Source organism: Balaenoptera physalus (assembly GCF_965194825.1).
Source record: "Balaenoptera physalus genome assembly, chromosome: 4".
In the NCBI taxonomy this organism is placed as follows: domain Eukaryota; kingdom Metazoa; phylum Chordata; class Mammalia; order Artiodactyla; family Balaenopteridae; genus Balaenoptera; species Balaenoptera physalus.
Window position 1 is genome coordinate 39,355,547 of NC_138891.1, and position 19,811 is coordinate 39,375,357.

The 19,811-nt window shown below is 34.6% G+C and overlaps 1 long non-coding RNA gene across 1 annotated transcript in view; it reads right to left on the bottom strand.

Moving 5' to 3' along the window:
* Positions 1 to 2,857: 2,857 nt before the first annotated feature.
* Positions 2,858 to 19,811, bottom strand: part of LOC309659752 — a 167,492-nt gene continuing 150,538 nt past the window's right edge. Inside the window, exon 2 of the long non-coding RNA XR_014262942.1 lies at positions 2,858 to 12,400. This is a non-coding gene — a long non-coding RNA (uncharacterized lncRNA). The remainder of the gene's footprint in view (positions 12,401 to 19,811) is intronic.

Consider the following 19,811-nt stretch of genomic DNA (forward strand, 5'->3'; position numbering starts at 1 on the left):
AAATAATGAAAGTAGAGACTGAGTGCGATTCTAATACCAGTTGAGACCTATCTTTTAATATTTCTCCAGTGATGGATTAGGGATCGGGGAAATTCATCTCAGATCATAGAGCCTAATTTAATAAGGGATCATTCCAAGAGTATTGCATTTTATAATAATGTCATTTAATGTGTCGTCTTCCATTTTTACTGTCCCATATGTATGCTTACACGATGGTGCCATAGGGATAAACTTTTAAAGAACCAGGATCGTTTTTAGTTTTCATTTTCCTTAAGTAGGGGGCCCATCAATGAAAGCATCCATTAGTACCTTTATTATCACAATATAAGGGAGTGAGGGGAAGGCCTGATTTGGAGGAAAACTTAATAGAACTGTAAGTAAATATTTAACTTTTTACTGAGTCGAGCATTGAAGAGGGTGAAAATGTTTAAGACAAGGTTTTAAATAAATCAAATTTCATCATCTAATATGCTACAATAATACAAAAGTCCTAATAGTTTAAAATGCACAAAAACAGTATTCTAGAAATCTAATCTTGCTTTCTCCTATTGCTCCTCATTTTCAACTGATTTATAAGGCAAGTAAAGCGTTAATAACTGCTTAGTAAAGGCTAGTTATTTATGCTGCCTAACTTAGGGAAATAATATGAAGGTCTATTTTTCCACAAATTGCACTCACTTACTCAATGAGGAAAACCAATTGTCAGAAACAACATTATATGAAGTACTTAACTTTATTATTTTATATTAACATCTAACTGTATTTAATCAACTTTGCTATTTTTATCTTGGCATTACAGTGAATGTGAAGTACTCGGCAATTACTGAGGCGCTGGTTAAGCAAGTTCAGGTCAGAGCATCGTAACCATATGAATGTCAATACATTATTATTGGCTATAACTCCTACAGCAGCAGCCGGCATGCTGCTTAACCACAATTATGTTCTGTGAAGCCTCTAGGACAGCTGGTGTTATAACAAGAAAGTTTCCTTTAAAATATATTCTTGTGATGGGGTCTTTACCTTTAGATAGTATTTTTAATAGTTTCCTTTTCCATTCTGATGACATTAGTTTAAAACAAATTCTATGGATCTAAATTATGTCCTAGAAACCTTACTTTGTTGTAAATGATCACCCGATTACTGCCATTTTTCAAAAAATAGAAATAATCTGAATAGAAATGTAATAAATTTTTAATTTTTTAAAAATGTTTTTGCTCTTATATATCTTTTCCTATATGTTCTTGCAATTCAATTTTCCTTAAGGTATTACAGATGTTTTAACACTTTCCCTGTATTTTAAAATAAATCTTGTTTTCTTATAGCCTTTGGTTTTTTATTCTTGTCTTACCTAAAATATACCTTCTTGCTATTTTTTCTCACTTATCTTTAGGACTTCAGTTCCTATTTTTATTTTTTTACTGTATTATATTGTCTATTGTACCCTAAAATAATTCCCTGGGACCTGATTTTTGTTTTTTACTATTTCTTTTTTTCCTTACCATATTTTCCCTTTAACTGTCCTTAGTTCTACTCTTTCAGTTTATATGCTGTTATCCATTTCATGTATCTTTTCATATTTTACTATTTCTTTAAGAAAAAAATCATGAGCTCTCCCACTGATAAGAATAATGTAACATGTATACACATTTGGCACCTGGAATCTTTAAAGAAGCAGTCAATTAGCAAAAAAAAAAAAGTGATATTCAAAATTATGTCAATAATTTAGAAAAAGACCAGTGAGTGTTGTCATCTATAGAATAATTAGAAGTAATTATTTCAATCATACATGGAGTGGTGGGGATGGGAGTAAAAACAAAGGAATAAAACCAAAAATAAACGTTTAAAACTAAGTTCATGTTATTTTTAATCATTTGGGGAAAATAATCACAGCCAATTCAGACATACTTCTAGCAGTTACACTTGCCTTTCTAAAATCTGATCCATCCCATCTTATTTCAAAAGCCAAATGTGACATAAAATTTATATTTAAACCATTTCTTTTTTGCTTATTTTAATGTGAAATTATGGTCACATAGCATTTCACATAACCCACTGTTTATTATGTGAAAATATTAATATTACAACATTCTCAATTCTACTGTGAACAGATTAACATACTATATCCACTTGAAAACTAGAAAACCTTCATACGTGACCACAAAAACATCTTTTTACACACTATGATTAGGACTTTAGAAGATGAATGGTTTTTTTCCTTTACATCCAAAATATATTTGCCAAATAATAAAGAAGGGTCTAATAATTAAAATGATAGTTTGAATCGGAACCTGCTTCCATGGTGGGGAGAGGGACCAAGATTTTCAGTTGAAATTGAACAGACTGATGTTTATATATACGAATTTTGATGACAAAACACACATAGGATGAATCAAGGTAATAGAATTCAGAAACTTGTCACAATAGAAAAGACACATCCCAAGGTGTAAGATACAGATATCTGTAATAAAGACGTTCAGCAAAGAACCAGACTGAATTTAAAAGATTGTGCTCTGCATGCTGACTGAAAGAACTATTTATATTCTATTCAACACTTTTTAAAAATCCACAACACATAGTCATAACTAACCATTTTTAACAATCATCTTATTAATTCAATTAAATTGACACCATCCAAAATTATAGTCCTGTTTTCACTTAATTTACCAGTTTTTTGTTTTGACTCAATAAATCATAATGTAAATGCCAATATTTTTTTTAAGAACTTTTGATGCCAAGATCTGGAAATTTTTCCTTATGAGCAAGAAAGGTTGAGTGGCCATGACATTGAAATCTACAAAAGATCTAGTGATAGGCACAGTTAATGGTTACTATTTCCAGAGATTAAAATCACGAGGCAAAAAATATTTTCAGAGAAGTTAGTTGAATGCATTTAATACAGAATTACCTCCAGAAAACTAATTAATGGGTTTTTTAATGTGATGGTACAAGTAGCATTAAACCACTGATAAACACATAATCCTCATGACTATGCACTCTTAACTTTCCCACATACTCTGTTCTTCCATGAAATAACTTTTCGATGTTAAAGCTACTTAAAAGTTGTTGAATTTCAGAAGAATATGATGTAAGCTACTGATTTATGGTATATTAGTTTGGCTCAGCTAAAGAAAAGGGTTAAGCTACTTTACTATTTCAGGCTTTTACTTGGGCTTCATACAGCACTTTCACATCTGTTAACTCTTTGGAGCCTCACAACAATCCCAGTGTTAGGTATGTGCTATTATCCCCATTTGTTCCTGAAATTTTATCAATTTACCAAAGATCACACATTTAATAAGCGGCAGACTTGAGGCTTTAACTCATCTTTTGATACTAAGTTAAGTGCACTATTCTACTTAACACAATACAACACAAAAGTGAAAACTGGAGATATGTGGTTTGTTCCAGAAAATAAATTATTTGTCTATTACAGTGTTACCTTTAAAAATGGACTCCCATTTGGCCCATAGGCAGACAGTACATAGTGTATTCGATTTCATAAAGTCTTAAAGGCTTTTGTTCATATTTAACCTAAATTATTCAATTCCATTTCACTGCTCCTCTTTCTGGCCACCATGTTGTGACTTTGAAATATTTTCTACTTAGAACTTTTTGCAGGCATATATAATTTCTTCTCCTCTCTTATTGGTTAGATTATATATAACTAGCTCTTTACATCAAATTTTCTGGTCCTTTATATGCAATGGCCTTTGTTTTTCTATAAATCTCCCAATCCCCCAAGTTGGTTCTCTCTAACTTCCAAACAATCCAGGAAAAACAGTCATTGACACTGCTACTCAAGAGTTACAGAGACAACCACACTGATATGCAAGCCTATTATTTTAAGTCTATTATAGACACAGTTCCCAAATATGCCAAATAATTTCTTAATTTGTTTCAGTATAGAACATCTATGGCATTTTGGTTTGATGATCAGTTTTTATTAGTTTCAACAATATTACTTTCTAGGATAATTATCAATTATCCATGAGAGAAAGTTCAATTTTATTTTGTTGGGTAAATTTTCCTCATAAATCAGATTCTTAATAGACTATATGGAGAGGTCTCTCAGAATTATATGCAAAATGACTGCAACTTATTTCACTGTATTTCATTTTAAATGTCCTTTTCACATTTTCCTAGTATTTTGAAGCATTTCCAAATATATTATCATTCATACATCTTAAGGGCTATTACATGACCTTGAAAGGAAAATATGTTCTAAATCTCCTCTGGACCTCTATTCTCTTCTATAACTCACTGGGCATCAGTCTTCTTATTTCTTCCACAACCTCTTTCATTTTAGATCCAGAATTCACTCTTTCAGGAAGCAAAGTAGACAACAGTCTATTTTTAGATGCACTGAGACAATGTCCCTTACTTTAAAAAAAACCATTGATGTTCAAAATTAAACAGGAAAGAAAACTCCTAATGTTTCAATTAGAGATAAAGTACGTAATAAGTGTAAATATTCCAAGGAGAAGTAATCCATGAATTTATAGTCCCAACAAAATGTTCCATGGGAGAGTGGAGAAGGAAAGATAGAGACTGTCAGGGACCTAAAATGGACAGAAAACTCAAAAACAGAAAGCAAATAGAAGAGACAAGAGATGCAGAACTAAATTAGGACTGGCTGTTTCTGGTTAGAGTGACCACTGTTTATTGCTGCCCTCTATGAGAACATTCTCAGCTATTCATAGACAGGAGCAAATTCTAATCTACATGTTGCAACAACCTGGCTTTGTATAACTACAGTGAAATTTTTTAGTCAAGTTGTTAATAATAATTTGTAAGAACCAAATCATAATGATATCAAAGTGTGCTCCATTCCAATTCCTTTTGTTTTCTAGTGAAATGTTCTTGTTTCCATCCTGAGCTTTCTTTTGATCACCTAATGCCAGACAGGCTAACCAGCGATTTCCTTAGTAATTATGATTAGCATATTATGAAGAATAGATATCATGGCCCTGCAATATATAAGCAATCAAGAAGATAAAAATGGGAGCAGAGAGGTTTTGTTATCAGTCCGTCAAACCCTCAACTGATTATAAATTCTGCTGTGACCAGAATAGCGGATTTAAGACCAAGTGTGGTCATAAGCTTCTTTCTTGGTGTTTTGTGCCTGCGTATCATAAGGAATCCTGGAGCTAAATTCATCTTTCTCTACCAGAGCACCTAAATATAATAGGAGAGTTAGCAGTGGCTTTCCTTTTATTTCTTTCCTCTTGAGAATGTCATCATCTTTTATGGATTCTTGCATTTATACAAAACCCTTAAATTTTAAATGTGAAGGTTAAATCCTTAAATTAGAGTCCCAATTTAAAAATGCTATAATTATAGCTGAGATTATATTCTATCTTCTGTCACTCAAAACCTTCACAAAGCTTTGTATCATTTTAGCTTTAATTGTATCCAAGTTATAAGATTTAAAATGTTAAATTAAGAACAAAAACAGAATATTTTGTTTTCATTATTTCTCCAGATGGTTGGCTGATTTGATGATCTGATTTTAGGAAGCATCAGCGGGGTAAAATTATTCCAGATAAGGCCACTTAAAAAAAAAAGTCACTTGAGACTGAATAAGTATCTGCCCTTAAGGATAACTTAAGGCATTATTTTAACCTAATATTTATAAGGACAATAAAGGATTATCTGAAAAGTAAACTCACGCTATGGGATGAATCACATTCAACTTTCTAAACAGTTAATTTCTAAGCAATTAATGGCATAATTATATATAATTAAATTATGTCTATCTACACAATAAGTGGGAAATGACTCAATAAGCCACAGTGTGGTTCTGGTATTAGCTCCACTTTACTAGGACATTGGTGGAACCTGATCCAGGAGAGGTTACAGAAAATGGTTCTGCCCTGGTCCTGCCAGGTTTTCTTTTTCCGTTGCCTTGTTCTGTCTCATCTGTACAAGTTTACACCAAATCACCACTCCTTGAATCAAGGCCAAAGCAGTAATTTTAAAGAATTTTCGCTCTCCCTAAGTTTAGACTGCATTCACTCATTCAGCAAACATTTGCTGAGAAGCCCTTGTGTGCTTGGCAGTGACAAAGCAAGGCATGGCCCCTACTCTCAGGGAGCATACAGTCTCCCTAGGAAGAGAGCTGTTAACCAAGTAAGTACCTGTATGACAAATGTCACACAAGAGAAGCCCAGGGTATAATCTGTGGAGTCATGGAAAACATTTCTAAGAAAAGCATATGTAAGATGGAACCTGAATGATGTAAGATGAAGGGTGGAGAGAAAGAGCATTTCTGTCAATTAATTGCTTGTGCAAAGGTCCTGAGATAGGAACTGAAAGAAAACCTGCATGGCTGAAGTACAGGGAGTAAGGGAGCAAATGGTACATCATGAGGCTGGAAATACAGGCAGAACCCTGTAGGCAATGTGAGGGATCATGAGTTGACTCATGGGCATGGGTAGGGGGAAGCCATTGAGGGGTTTTAAGATATGTATTGTAAAAACACCACCCTGAGTGCAGAATGAAGAATATGGGGAGGGGGGTGCAGTCGATTGGAGAGGCCAGGTAGGAAGCTTTAGACAATAGTCTTGACCAATGTTGTTAATGTTTTGACATAGGGTGATGCAATGGTATTAAAGAGAAGTGGATGTGTGTTCAAGATATATTTGGGGAAACAGATAAGTCTTAGTGACCAAATAGATGTGAGTAGTAAAGGACTCCAAGAGAGCAGACACTTCTGGAGAAATGGGGGTACCAGGTGATTAAGGGGTAAAAATTTGAAATTCCTGCCAGAATTACAGAGGAGAGATAGCCCAGAGTTGGTGCCTAGATACACTTACACACACACACACACACACACACACACACACACACTCACACCTTTCCTTCCTTTCAGCAGATTTACCTGTTACTCCTTCCATCGCCACCACCTCTTATTCCTGACCTGTCGATATTACATACCAGTGAGAAGGAGATAGGTAATAAACAGACGTCAAATGATTAAAAAGAAAAAGAAAAGGCAGACGGTGAGAGATGACTAAAGGTTTATTGGCTTGAACAACTGAGAGAGTTATCATTAACCAAAATGGAGAAGACCATGGAGAACCAAGTTTGGGGGAAAAGTCAGGAGTTTGGCTTTGGATACCAACAGGGGTTTGTTTATATAAATCATGTTTTATCTGTAGTATAGGATTCTATGCCACTCTTAACAAGAATGAGATAGATCTAAATGTACCATGTCAAATAGCTCTATCATTTGTTACTAAGTGAGAAAAGTCAGTTTCAGAAAAATTTATGTCCTATAATCCCACTGCTGTAAAAAAATATATACATATGCATATTTCATACAAAAATTTTTATGTACGAAAACACATAGAATAATATCTGGAAAAATATTCCCAAATCTTTAACAGTGTTACTTATGAAAAGTAGAAGGGAAAAGGAGAAAAAGGTGAGGTATTTCACATTTTATACTCTGAACTTGTGTATTTTAATTTTTTACAATGAGAAATGCATTCACATAATTTTTTAAATTTCATAAAACAAACAAAAAATTTGAATTCACTGAAAGATGCAATTGCAGAGGAACTGCTAAAGTTACAGCATCATGCAATAAGGCAGTGACCTCTTATGGGCTCCAGAGAGCACCATCCCTCTTATTGAGCCAGAAGAAAGATTGGACATCAAATCGTGAATTTTAGTAAGAAAATAAAATTGTTTCAAGGAACCTCAAGAAATCTGAAACAGATATGAGTGTCAGAAACTCAGCTTTCAGGTTTCCCTGGTGTTGCAGTGGTTAAGAATCCGTTTGCCAATGCAGGGAACAGGGGTTCAAGCCCTGGTCCAGAAAGATCCCACATGCCACGGAGCAACTAAGCCCATGCGCCACATCTACTGAGCCTGCGCTCTAGAGCCTGCGAGCCACAACTACCGAGCCCACGTGCCACACCTACTGAAGCCCGTGCACCAAGAGCCTGTGCTCCGCAACAAGAGAAGCCACCACAATAAGAAGCCCATGCACCTCAACAAAGAGTAGCCCCCGCTCGCTGCAACTAGAGAAGGCCCGTGTGCAGCAACAAAGACCCAACGCAGTCAAAAATAAATAAATAAATTTATAAAAAAAAAAAAGAAAGAAAGAAACTCAGCTTTCAGAAATGGAAAGGATATCCCTAAGGCAAAACCACAGGAAACACAGGAGGGCTCACAAAAAGATGTGGAACTTTTAGACCATGTCAAGGATGCTATTTAAGGCAAAACAGGCAACCAACCTTGGAAGTCTGTGCCCAGAGGTCAACTCCCCAAAGGTGGGCATGGCTTTCAACAGTTTCTTTGCATACCAATTCTGAATCTGTACATCAATTGGTCATAAAGCTGAGACTGCCTGGATCTTATCTTGGGAGGAGAGGAGAGGAAAAATAAGATGTGTTAAGTGGCTCTTATATACCAGCCACTGGGCTAAAATATTGCATAGTCAACTCAGTTAAGAAACTAACAGACTCTAGAGGTGTGTGTTTGTAAACCTTTTACATGAAAACATGTCTTAAGTGCAGTACAAAGAGCTCTAGGGCAACAATCAGGTTCTTTCTTCTTTGTTTCCACAGTCCCTAGCACAAGACTAGGCACCTAGTAACTACTAGGTGTTCAATAATTGTTTACAGGTTGGTTGAATAGGCAACAAGAAATCATTCATGGGAACCCCATAAGTCAATCTTGTAAATCCTGTAAAACAAGAGTAAACAAAAGGACTTCTCTCTGAGCACTAATTATGTGCTGTGAACTGTCCCAGGTATTTTACATATTTCACTTCCCCCAATCCTCCCAAAACCCAATTCAGGTAGATTTTATTTAAAAGATGAGAAAGCTGAAACCCAGCAATAGTGACCTGCCCATGGTCATTTTGGTAATCAACAAAGCTAGATTTAAACCAAGTCTCTCTGACTCCAAACTTCATGTTTTTCCCCCTCTTTCCCAGTACTTCTTCAAAATGAATTCTCTGGTAATGCTATAGGGAAAAAACTCTAATATATTTAGTTTGCATATCTGAATTTTGTATATCTCATTTGCTTAAGGAGCATATGGATATATCCATATTTTTCTAGATTTTTAGTGGACATTGACTTTTACTTTACACTATGCATGGTAAAGTAGAATGAGTCTACTCTTCAAAGTTTTGTTTTTTATGTGACTATTAAAAGCTTACACGAGAGATGGTCTATAAACTGTGTTTGTGGACACCCCCCACCTGGATTTTACCTAAAATAACCTAATTTACTAGAATACCCAAACATCAGAAGTCTTTGCCTCTTGCCACAAGGAAGCCTGAAGCTCTCTGGCAAGTGATGTTTCCAATCAGCTAGTTCTCCCATGCCCTACAGCTTGCAAACCTTCTTCTGCTTCTCAAATTGCTGACCCAGGGCCCTTCATCTTCTCTCCCATCAGCTCTCCTCACCTCCTACTTCTATCAGGTGGAAGTTACCTGAACATCTTGCCATAACATCCACATGCCTACTTATATCTGTGTTCACGCTTCTCTTCCTGACCTCTTATTGTTGAGCAAGCATCCCTCTCCCTGTGCTCCAGGTCTCACCCTCTCCCTCCCGAGCCTTCTCAGGAATCTTGAAAAAGTGACTAATGGTAATCCCCTCTCCTGCAACTCTAACCCCTTCACTGGAGCCTTCATATCAGTATTTTTTAATTAAAATTAAAGACCTTCGAGGTCCCACATACCCTCAAGTTTCTTCTCTGACTCTTTCCTTCACTTCAGAGGCAAACTTTTCAAGAGAATTAACCTCAACTCTACATCTTCACGTCTCATTTCCCTTCAACGCACTCCTAGCCAGATTTTTGTCTCTACCCTTCTCCCAGGTGACCTTTCCACATATCATAGAAAGCCTCCTTGTAACAAATCCAGTAGATATGACTCAGGTCCCTTCTGAACTTGAGTTCTTAGCAGGATTGACACAGGTTACTACTGTCTCCTTAAGACACACTCTTCTTTACTTCCCAAGAAACACTGAGTTTTCTCCTACACCTTAGGCCTCCATTTTCAGTTCAATTTTCAGGGATCCCCCTGCTCTTCTTGACTATGAAATGAGGGTGCTCCTCAGGCCTTCCCCAGGCTCCCTTCTCTTTGCACTATGTCCTCTCTTAGAGGCAAGCTCATACACTCCATGACTTCAGCTACATCTGTACATCACCAACCCTCAAACTCTTTCTCAAGCCTAGACCTCTTTTCTGAGTTCCAAGCCAATCCATAAACTTAAGTGCCTAACTTGTCACATCTGCCATCTACCATGTTGATCTCGACAGGTCCAAAATGGAATGAATCATCTCCCTGCATATCTCCTCCTTAAGTATTCCCTACCTTAGTAAACAGCTCTCCACACAGCTATTCATGCTCCATACCAGGAGTCTTCTTTGACTTTTCCATCTTTTCCATCTTCCTCACTCCCTCCACTCACTTTATTAGCAAATCTTATTTATTCTGATGCCTATTAATTAAAACATCGCTTTCTCCAGAAAGCCTTTTCTAACTCCCCAATCCTGGTTAAATCTACCTTTTTACCTTTATATATTTTATTTATTTATTTATTTATTTATTTTGGCCACATGACATGTGGGATCCTAGTTCCCTGACGTGGGATCAAACCCGCACCCCCTGCAGTGGAAGCGTGGAGTCTTAACCATTGGACTGCCAGGGAAGTCCCAAATCTACCTTTTTAGACTAACTGTATTCCCATAGAACCCTACAATTGTATGCAGTCACTGAACTTGTAATTGTTCCATGTATGTGAGTGAGTAGAATTGCTGGGTCAAAGGTTAGGTACATCTACAAGTTTGATACTTATTGTCAAATTACCAAATAGCCACCAACTGCTTTTATGTTTATTCTTTATACATTGTCAATATTAATCACATTTACATACATATTGTTTTGCAGCATATTTGTCACAGTTGTTTGATCATAGTTTTTTTTTTCATGAATTTAATGTTCCCCATGAGTCCTTTTATGATCTGGCTTCCCATTTTCTAATTTCTTTACCTTTATTCATCTCTTTCTTGCCTGAGTTTTATTATTAAGTATTTATTCAATGACTCAAAGATACTATATTTGTTAATGCTTGCATGTTTGAGAATATCTTTGTGCCATTGTAATCAAATAATTACAGTATTTGTCAAAATATTGTATTGTATCATATATAGCATAGTATTGAATTGGCAGAGGAGTAGACAAATTGACCAGTGAGACAGGATAGAGGATCCAAAAGTTAATCTCTGTATATATAAAAATTTAATATATAATAATAGTGCTATTTATATTCATGAAAATAGTGTTGACACAATGGACTAACCATCTGAAGAAATAATATTAGACTTTTATCTTAGGCTACATACAAAAATTAATTCAGATGAATTAAAATCTTAAATGTAAAATTTTAAATAATACATATCTTGTAAGAACATATAGGAGACTATAGATATAGGTTGTGGTAGGGGACCTTTTAACTAAGGCAGAAAACCTAGAAGCTATAAAATAAAAGGTAGACCTTGTAAATATATATTTTTAAAGTGAAGATTTATATATAGTAAAAGATACCATAAACAATATATAATAGAGTGACAAAGCTATTTGCAAGGCAGATGACAGATAAAGAGTTAATATTCATAGGTTATAGAAGAAGACACAACTAAAGGGAAAAGTGAATAAATGATATAGATATATAGATATACACATATATATATATACATAGCAACTTCACAGAGAAACAAATCCAAATGGTAACAAACATGAAAAAAATGCTCCAAACACTAACAGATAGAGAAATATAAATTAAAGAACAATGCACTACCAATTCACACCACCAAAATGGAAAAATTTAAGAAAAGCTAAAAGGTTTTTAAGTGTATTATAAAGCTACTATAATTTTTAAAGTATGATAAATGGACTAGAACAGAAAGATAAATAGAATAAATAGAAAGATAAATGGAATTGAACAGAAAATTCAGAAATATGCCCAAATAGTTGTAAGAATGTATTATGTGATAAATGTAATATTTAAAATCAATTACAAAATGTAAATTATTGGACAGTTATATTGATTTAACTGACCAACCATTTAAGGAAAAGTTAACTCTTTATTTCACACGTGCCAAAATAAATTTCAGATAAACTAATGATTTCAATATTAAAAATGGAACCATGGTAAAACTGTCACTGTTTGCAGATGACATGATACTATACATAGAGAATCCTAAAGATGCTACCAGAAAACTACTAGAGCTAATCAATGAATTTGGTAAAGTTGCATGATACAAAATTAATGCACAGAAATCTCTTGCATTCCTATACACTAATGATGAAAAATCTGAAAGAGAAGTTAAGGAAACAATCCTATTTACCACTGCAACAAAAAGAATAAAATATCTAGGAATAAACCTACCTAGGGAGACAAAAGACCTGTATGCAGAAACCTATAAGACACTGATGAAAGAAATTAAAGATGATACCAACAGATGGAGAGATATACCATGTTCTTGGATTGGAAGAATCGAAATTGTGAAAATGACTATACTACCCAAAGCAATCTACAGATTCAATGCAATCCCTATCAAATTACCAATGGCATTTTTTACGGAGCTAGAACAAATCATCTTAAAATTTTTATGGAGACACAAAAGACCCAGAATAGCCAAAGCAGTCTTGAGGCAAAAAAACAGAGCTGGAGGAATCAGACTCCCTCACTTCAGACTATACTACAAAGCTACAGTAATCAAGACAATGTGGTACTGGCACAAAAACAGAAATATAGATCAATGGAACAGGATAGAAAGCCCAGAGATAAACCCACGCACCTATGGTCAACTAATCTATGACAAAGGAGGCAAGGATATACAATGGAGAAAAGACAGTCTCTTCAATAAGTGGTGCTGGGAAAACTGGACAGCTACATGTAAAAGAAGGAAATTAGTACACTCCCCAACACCATACACAAAAATAAACTCAAAATGGATTTGAGACCTAAATGTAAGACCACACACTATAAAACTCTTAGAGGAAAACATAGGAAGAACACTCTTTGACATAAATTACAGCAAGATCTTTTTTGAGCCACCTCCTAGAGTAATGGAAATAAAAACAAAAGTAAACAAATGGGACCTCATGAAATTTAAAAGCTTTTGCACAGCAAAGGAAACCATAAACAAGACGAAAAGACAACCGTCAGAATGGGAGAAAATATTTGCAAACGAATCAACGGACAAAGGATTAATCTCCAAAATATATAAACAGCTCATGCAGCTCAATATTGAAAAAACAACCCAATCCAAAAATGGGCAGAAGACCTAAATAGACATTTCTCCAAAGAAGACATACAGATGGCCAAGAAGCACATGAAAAACTGCTCAACATCACTAATTATTAGAGAAATGCAAATCAAAACTACAATGAGATATCACCTCACACCAGTTAGAATGGGCATCATCAAAAAATCTACAAACAATAAATACTGGAGAGGGTGTGGAACAAAGGGAACACTCTTGCACTGTTGCTGCGAATGTAAATTGATACAGCCACTATGGAGAACAGTATGGAGGTCCCTTAAAAAACTAAAAATAGAATTACCATAAGACCCAGCAATCCCACTACTGGGCATACCCAGAGAAAACCATAATTCAAAAAGACACATGCACCCCAATGTTCATTGCAGCAGTATTTACAGTAGCCAGGTCATGGAAGCAACCTAAATGCCCATCAACATATGAATGGGTAAAGAAGATGTGGTACATATATACAATGGAATACTACTCAGCCATAAAAAGGAAGGAAATTGTGTCATTTGTGGAGACATGGCTGGACCTAGAGACTGTCATACAGAGTGAAGTAAGTCAGAAAGAGAAAAACAAGTATCGTATATAAACACATGTATGTGGAACCTAGAAAAATGGTACAGATGAACCGGTTTGCAAGGCAGAAATAGAGACACAGATGTACAGAACAAACTTATGGACACCAAGGGGGGAAAGTGGTGGGGCGGTGGGGGTGGGATGAATTAGGAGATTGGGATTGACATGTATACAGTGATGTGTATAAAATTGATGACTAATAAGAACCAGCTGTATATAAATAAATAAATAAAAATAAAACAAGAAAAAAACTTGCTTTACAATATAAGACTATGAGAAAGGCATTCAATTCTTTCAGAGATTTAAAACAATCTAATCAATATTCTAATCCATGACCATATTAGTAGAACATAGAAATACCACAGGTATGCAAAATAGGTAACTGGGGACTAATTCACACAGTTTAACTCTAGAGACTTGATTAAAATGGAAATAAAACACTTTGATTTTATAAATTTACTCCACTTTAGTATGCATACAACAGAGAAAAACTTGAAATCAACATTCAAAAGTAACAAACATTATTTACTAAATCTGTGAACATGCACAGTACCACAGCCTGTTCTTACAAATGTTTCCCCTAATTTTCTGCATACTGTTGTGCAGTTCTCTTTCTTATGTATCACCCTCTGCCCCTTTGCCTCTTCGTTTCTTGTACTTATGTAGGTGACCTATGGATAAGAGGGTCGGCGAGGGTGAGCATGGGCGATCAATGAGCATGACTTCCACCTTGTCCTGGGAAGCTCCACAGGACCCCACCCAGTCTCAGGGGCTTCTAAATTCCAAATTAAGAAATTTTGCTCCAGTCATACTTTCACTCAAAGATTAATTACCATTAAGTTAAAAGGGGTGCATAAGACGAAGAATCTTCCCTTATTTTTCCTGTCCCTACCCTCTGAGGGTATTGCAGAAAACAGAGTTTTGTATTTACAACCACCTAGACATAATAAAAGAGATTAAAACTCTACAGAGAAGAAGAGAGATTTTTGTTTTCCTTTATTTCAACCAGCTCAATTCAGATACCTAGGACAAGAAAGAATAATTATTCTCAAAGTTACTAGTTTAAAACCAAGTAACTAGAAATTTTGCAACATATAAAACAAATTGATGATATGAATATCAGTACCACAATCAGTAAGCAATAACGACACATGTGAGTCCATTTTTTTAAAGGTACAAGGAACCTGAAATGTATTCCTTTTTTATTTTGCATATTCTATTTGAAAATGTATTTCTTAGATTTGATCAACACCCTGAGTCTTCTAACACAGATCTCACCTAGCCTTTTGCAGCAAATATACATCTTACAAAATACCTAGTAAGAGTAAATTTTCAATCACTTACAAGCTGCTTTCTTCATTGATGTGACTAGAGCTAACATCTTGACAAAACCTATACTTTGAAAAGCACAAAGGCAAAAAGTTCCAAATTACTCTGTCAAAACACAAAAATACCATCCTCATTTCGCACCACAATCCTACCCTCCCTCCTTTTCCCATGGATAAATAGTTAAAACCAATAAGAACAGAAGAGTAATCGAATTACTCACGTTGTATGAGAGTATTAATATAAACAGTAATAGACTAATGTCAAAAAGAGGATACATTTAGTCTGAATCCTAAAAAAATATTTTGATTGAGAATAATCCAACAGTGGATGAATTTGCCTGGTGAACTAATTAGAACAGAGTCCTTGCTCATCCAGGGTCTAGAAAGAATCCTCTGAAGTTTAATAAATTCATAAACTTATATATTATTTTATCTTGATATCGCTCACGTTTTATATTAAAAAGATGCAAACATTTTTGTGACACAAGTTTTCACTTGTTTTCTATTTTTAAAAACCAGAAAACTCTTATCTTATATTCAGACTTCTCATTTGAATACATCTGTTCACAATGCTTGTATAATACATTTTTCAATGTGCTTTAGCTCAAAATTAATGAGGGAAAAATTCTAAAATCTCAGAAACATAAAAGTCATATGTTACAAGGGAATGTATTGATTTAGTAGTATTTCCATGTTTATGTAAATGATCCATAAATTTAGCAGAAATAGAAAAAATTTTTAAACATATGAATACCTGTAAATAACAACAGAGTTACAGAAATGTATTCATATAAACTGAGAAACTTGGAACTCTGCAGAAAATTGACTTTCATAAAAACTTTCATGTGTATGATTGGCATCTTGAGAAACAGAGTTGTTATATTTTTATAAAAGCAAAATGCATATTTCTGATTTTACTTATACACAAAGAATAATGCACTCTTCTTCGTTTGTATATATTGATGCATCATTTTAAATATTTATACAAAGAAAGCGAATCCTAAATATGTTTCATCTCTGAGTCTCTCTGTTTGACCTCTGTCATAATACCATTTCTTGACTTAGAATCATTGATTCCAAGGTATACACATTCATTTATAAAGTATGTCCTACTAACTTTAAATCGTTTATTCTTAGAAAAAGCCTCTTATATTCAGATTTACCTTTCAGGTGAAATTAAAATTTAGACTTTGAAGATCATGTTCCATATAAATGTGAATTCCTCCCACCCACATTTAAAATGTTGGTGATATCTTTTATTTATAGAAATACAAATACTATGGTCATTGATGGATTGTCTTAATTTAATGAACAGAACATTTATAATATCTATAAATGTAACATTGAAAGTGAAAAATTCTAACCTTGATTTTAGAAAAAGCACTATTTATTTCCAAAACTGATATTCGAAATTATGGATCTAACAGAAATTATGTAAAGTTGCCATTTAATAATTAAAAGCAAAAAAAACACCATAGCTTTTATTCAGCCAATGAATCCCCAACTCTAGAATTTCAAATTATAAACAGTTGGTATTTCCAACACCAGTTAATTATCACTGAACCACAGAAGGGTGGTAAATACTCAAAACTAAAGGGTTTTCATCCTTTGGAAACAATATGAATATTAGTGACACCTGACAAAAATGGCCTTTGCTCTGTTTAACATTTAATCAAGTAGTTAATATTAAAACTGGAGACAGAAAAGATGTGTTGAAAGCAGTTACTTGTATACTGAGATTCGGAGAAAAACTACATGTGGTTTCCATTGTCCTATAGCCAACATTTTGGAATTTCTTACAGAATGATATATTTACATTTCTCAAAACTGAAAAAGTCTGCCTTCTTATTGAAGTTTACCATATGTCAAAACACTTCAAAAGCTAAATATTTTATATAAAGAGGGAGAAACTGACTAATCTATAGTGTATATAAGATTAACCAAAGGAAATTTCAGGATGTCAAAAACAGTGTTCTAGTTGTCAGTTAATTAATACTCGAGTAATCCTTGATAAATCCTAACCAATGTTTTAATTTATGTGACTCTATCAAATATGTTCATTATATTCTTATACAGCTTGTCAATTCAGTAACTTATGTGTAAAAGTTAATAAAATATCTGTAACACTATATTTTAACCAGTTCAAGGGTACTCTAAATACAGGATCTTCATATTTATTCAATTAACTGAATTCTATCAGTAAACACAATGACCTCAGGGCCTAACTCATAAAAAATGCATTATTTACATGGAATCTTCTTGAATTTGCTTGAAAAATTAATTATAAAGCAAACTTTTCTCAGTTTATGTACATAGCAATTACCCCCAAGCCCTTGAAAGCAAATGTTATTGAACACAGCTCACCTACATCAATGAGATGACAGAAGCATCAAAAACTTCAATTTGTATCCAAAGGCTACATGAGTCAACTTACTGTACATGCACAGACATTTTACTGTTCTGTAAGGCATGCTGTTGCAAGCATAATATCCATTTAACATATGGTAAAGATGGGGAACTATAAAATGCACCTAGAAAAAAACCCAGCTAACAACAAAGAGCAGATAAGTGAACACTTCAAATCTCAAAATATATACCAATCAGCAAGTCTGAATAACATCTCTCCCAGGATATGAACAAAAATGACTAACACAGATTTTATTGTATGCATCTTTTAAATCGTAATAACTGAAAAGATTATATATAGATCTAATCCAAGTGAACCTAGAGTCACAAAGTGTTACCACTAAAAGAATAATTGTATCAGATGCCTAACTAATAAGTATTTTACCAAGACTTGGCAAATAAGTTGAGAGATGAAATTCTAAAAGGTGACAGAATAATAGGCAATAATAATGGAGACTTATAAAACACATTCCATGGTTGATAAAGTAGTTGACTTCTTGAGAGAACTGTAAAATTATCAGGGAAAGGAGAGCAGATGTTACACATTTGGACTTGGTAAAGCATTTGATGCACTGCTTCATGAAAAGTGACTTGAGAAATTAGTCCAAATTGGCTTGGATCTGATCAGTGTCACACAGATTGAAAACTGCTTGAAAATCAGTAAACAAAAGATCATAACAAATGGCCACATATCCATTTGGGGTAGAGATCAGCCACTGGAATTGGTGTTAAATCTGGTCTTAGTTAATGGTCTTATGAATTTTTTTTTTCAAATAAACAATTTTAATAGAAGTTTCAAATGCTGCTGCATTGAAAGATGATGCCTACAAAAGAAAATTAAAAATAATAGAGTTACAAAGAAAAGAGTTAAACACACAGGAGATAGTGTGAAATTTAGCTTATAAAAATTCACTCCAGAAAATAAGATGTGACTATAAAAGAATGATACTGATTTTTTTTTTAACACAGACACCAGAACTTACAGATCCAAGTAAATCTTGTCCTTCAAAGTATTCACCATGAGAAACCAAATATTTAGTCCAGGGATACTGTCACTGTTCAAAATGTTTTTGGAAATTCATATGTGAAATCGCCTTAAGAAATCAGTGCCAGTAAATTTTAGTGCCCTTTATGAGCCATATAAGAAAATGTGTCATCACAAAACAGCCATGCTTAATTTTTTCCTACACTTCATTTGTAATAAAAATTTATATTTCCCAGCTTCTTCATCAGACTTAACGCCAAACAGCCTTTAGCTAGTTCTAAAAATTAAAACCACCCTCAGAGAACTAAGATTTGTTTCCACTAAAATTATCTGAAAGAATACACCATACATATATTTTTTCACAGGCTTATTTATTCCACCAATGCTTAATGAAAATCTGCTCTATGTTTGTCCCTACTCTTTGACTCTGCAAAGGCTACAAAAACTAAGTAATGATTCTTGCCCTCAAGGCACTCACATACTGGTTGGAGGAGACAATCACATAAATAATTACACTAGTGTAATGAAACTCTGGTAGATGCATGCTCAGAATTCTGTAAGAGCACAAAGGGGATCTGAGGAAGGGCATTCCAGCAGCAGCAGATGTTTGACAACAGTACAAAATTCGGAAACTGGTGGTAGCTCCAATGGGAGCACAGGGTAGATGGTGGAGCAGCCTCATAAGAAGAGACAGAAAAAAAATAGGAAAAAGTCAAGATTAAATGTCATACTGAACAGCTTGAACTTAATTCTTCAAGCAGAAGAAAAATAAGCTAGGGAGTCATATGACCTGACCTGTGACTTTTCAGGAAGATAATTAGGGGTTGTGATATGAAGGATGGCTTTGAAGAGAGAGAGACCAGAATCTCAGAGAGCAGTTAAAGGATTTTCATCAGGCTTTGGCCTCCACCACTCCATCTAAAGTGCCTTGTCAAGGTCACCAAAGGTCTATACTATGGTTAGTTCTCAGTGGTCAATTCTCAGTCCTCACTCCATCTCCCTTGATGCACTTTTCTCACCTGGCTTCCAGGATACTGTGCTCTCTTGGTTTTCTTCCTAGGAGAAGAAGCTTGTTGGTAGCTCCTTCTGGGTCTCCTTTCACTGATTTCCACTCTTTCCCCCCAACCTCTGAATGATGGAGCACTCCAGAGTGCAGTCCTAGATTCTTTTCTCTCTAGTTAGTTTCTGGTGATTACACCCAGCCTCATTGCTTT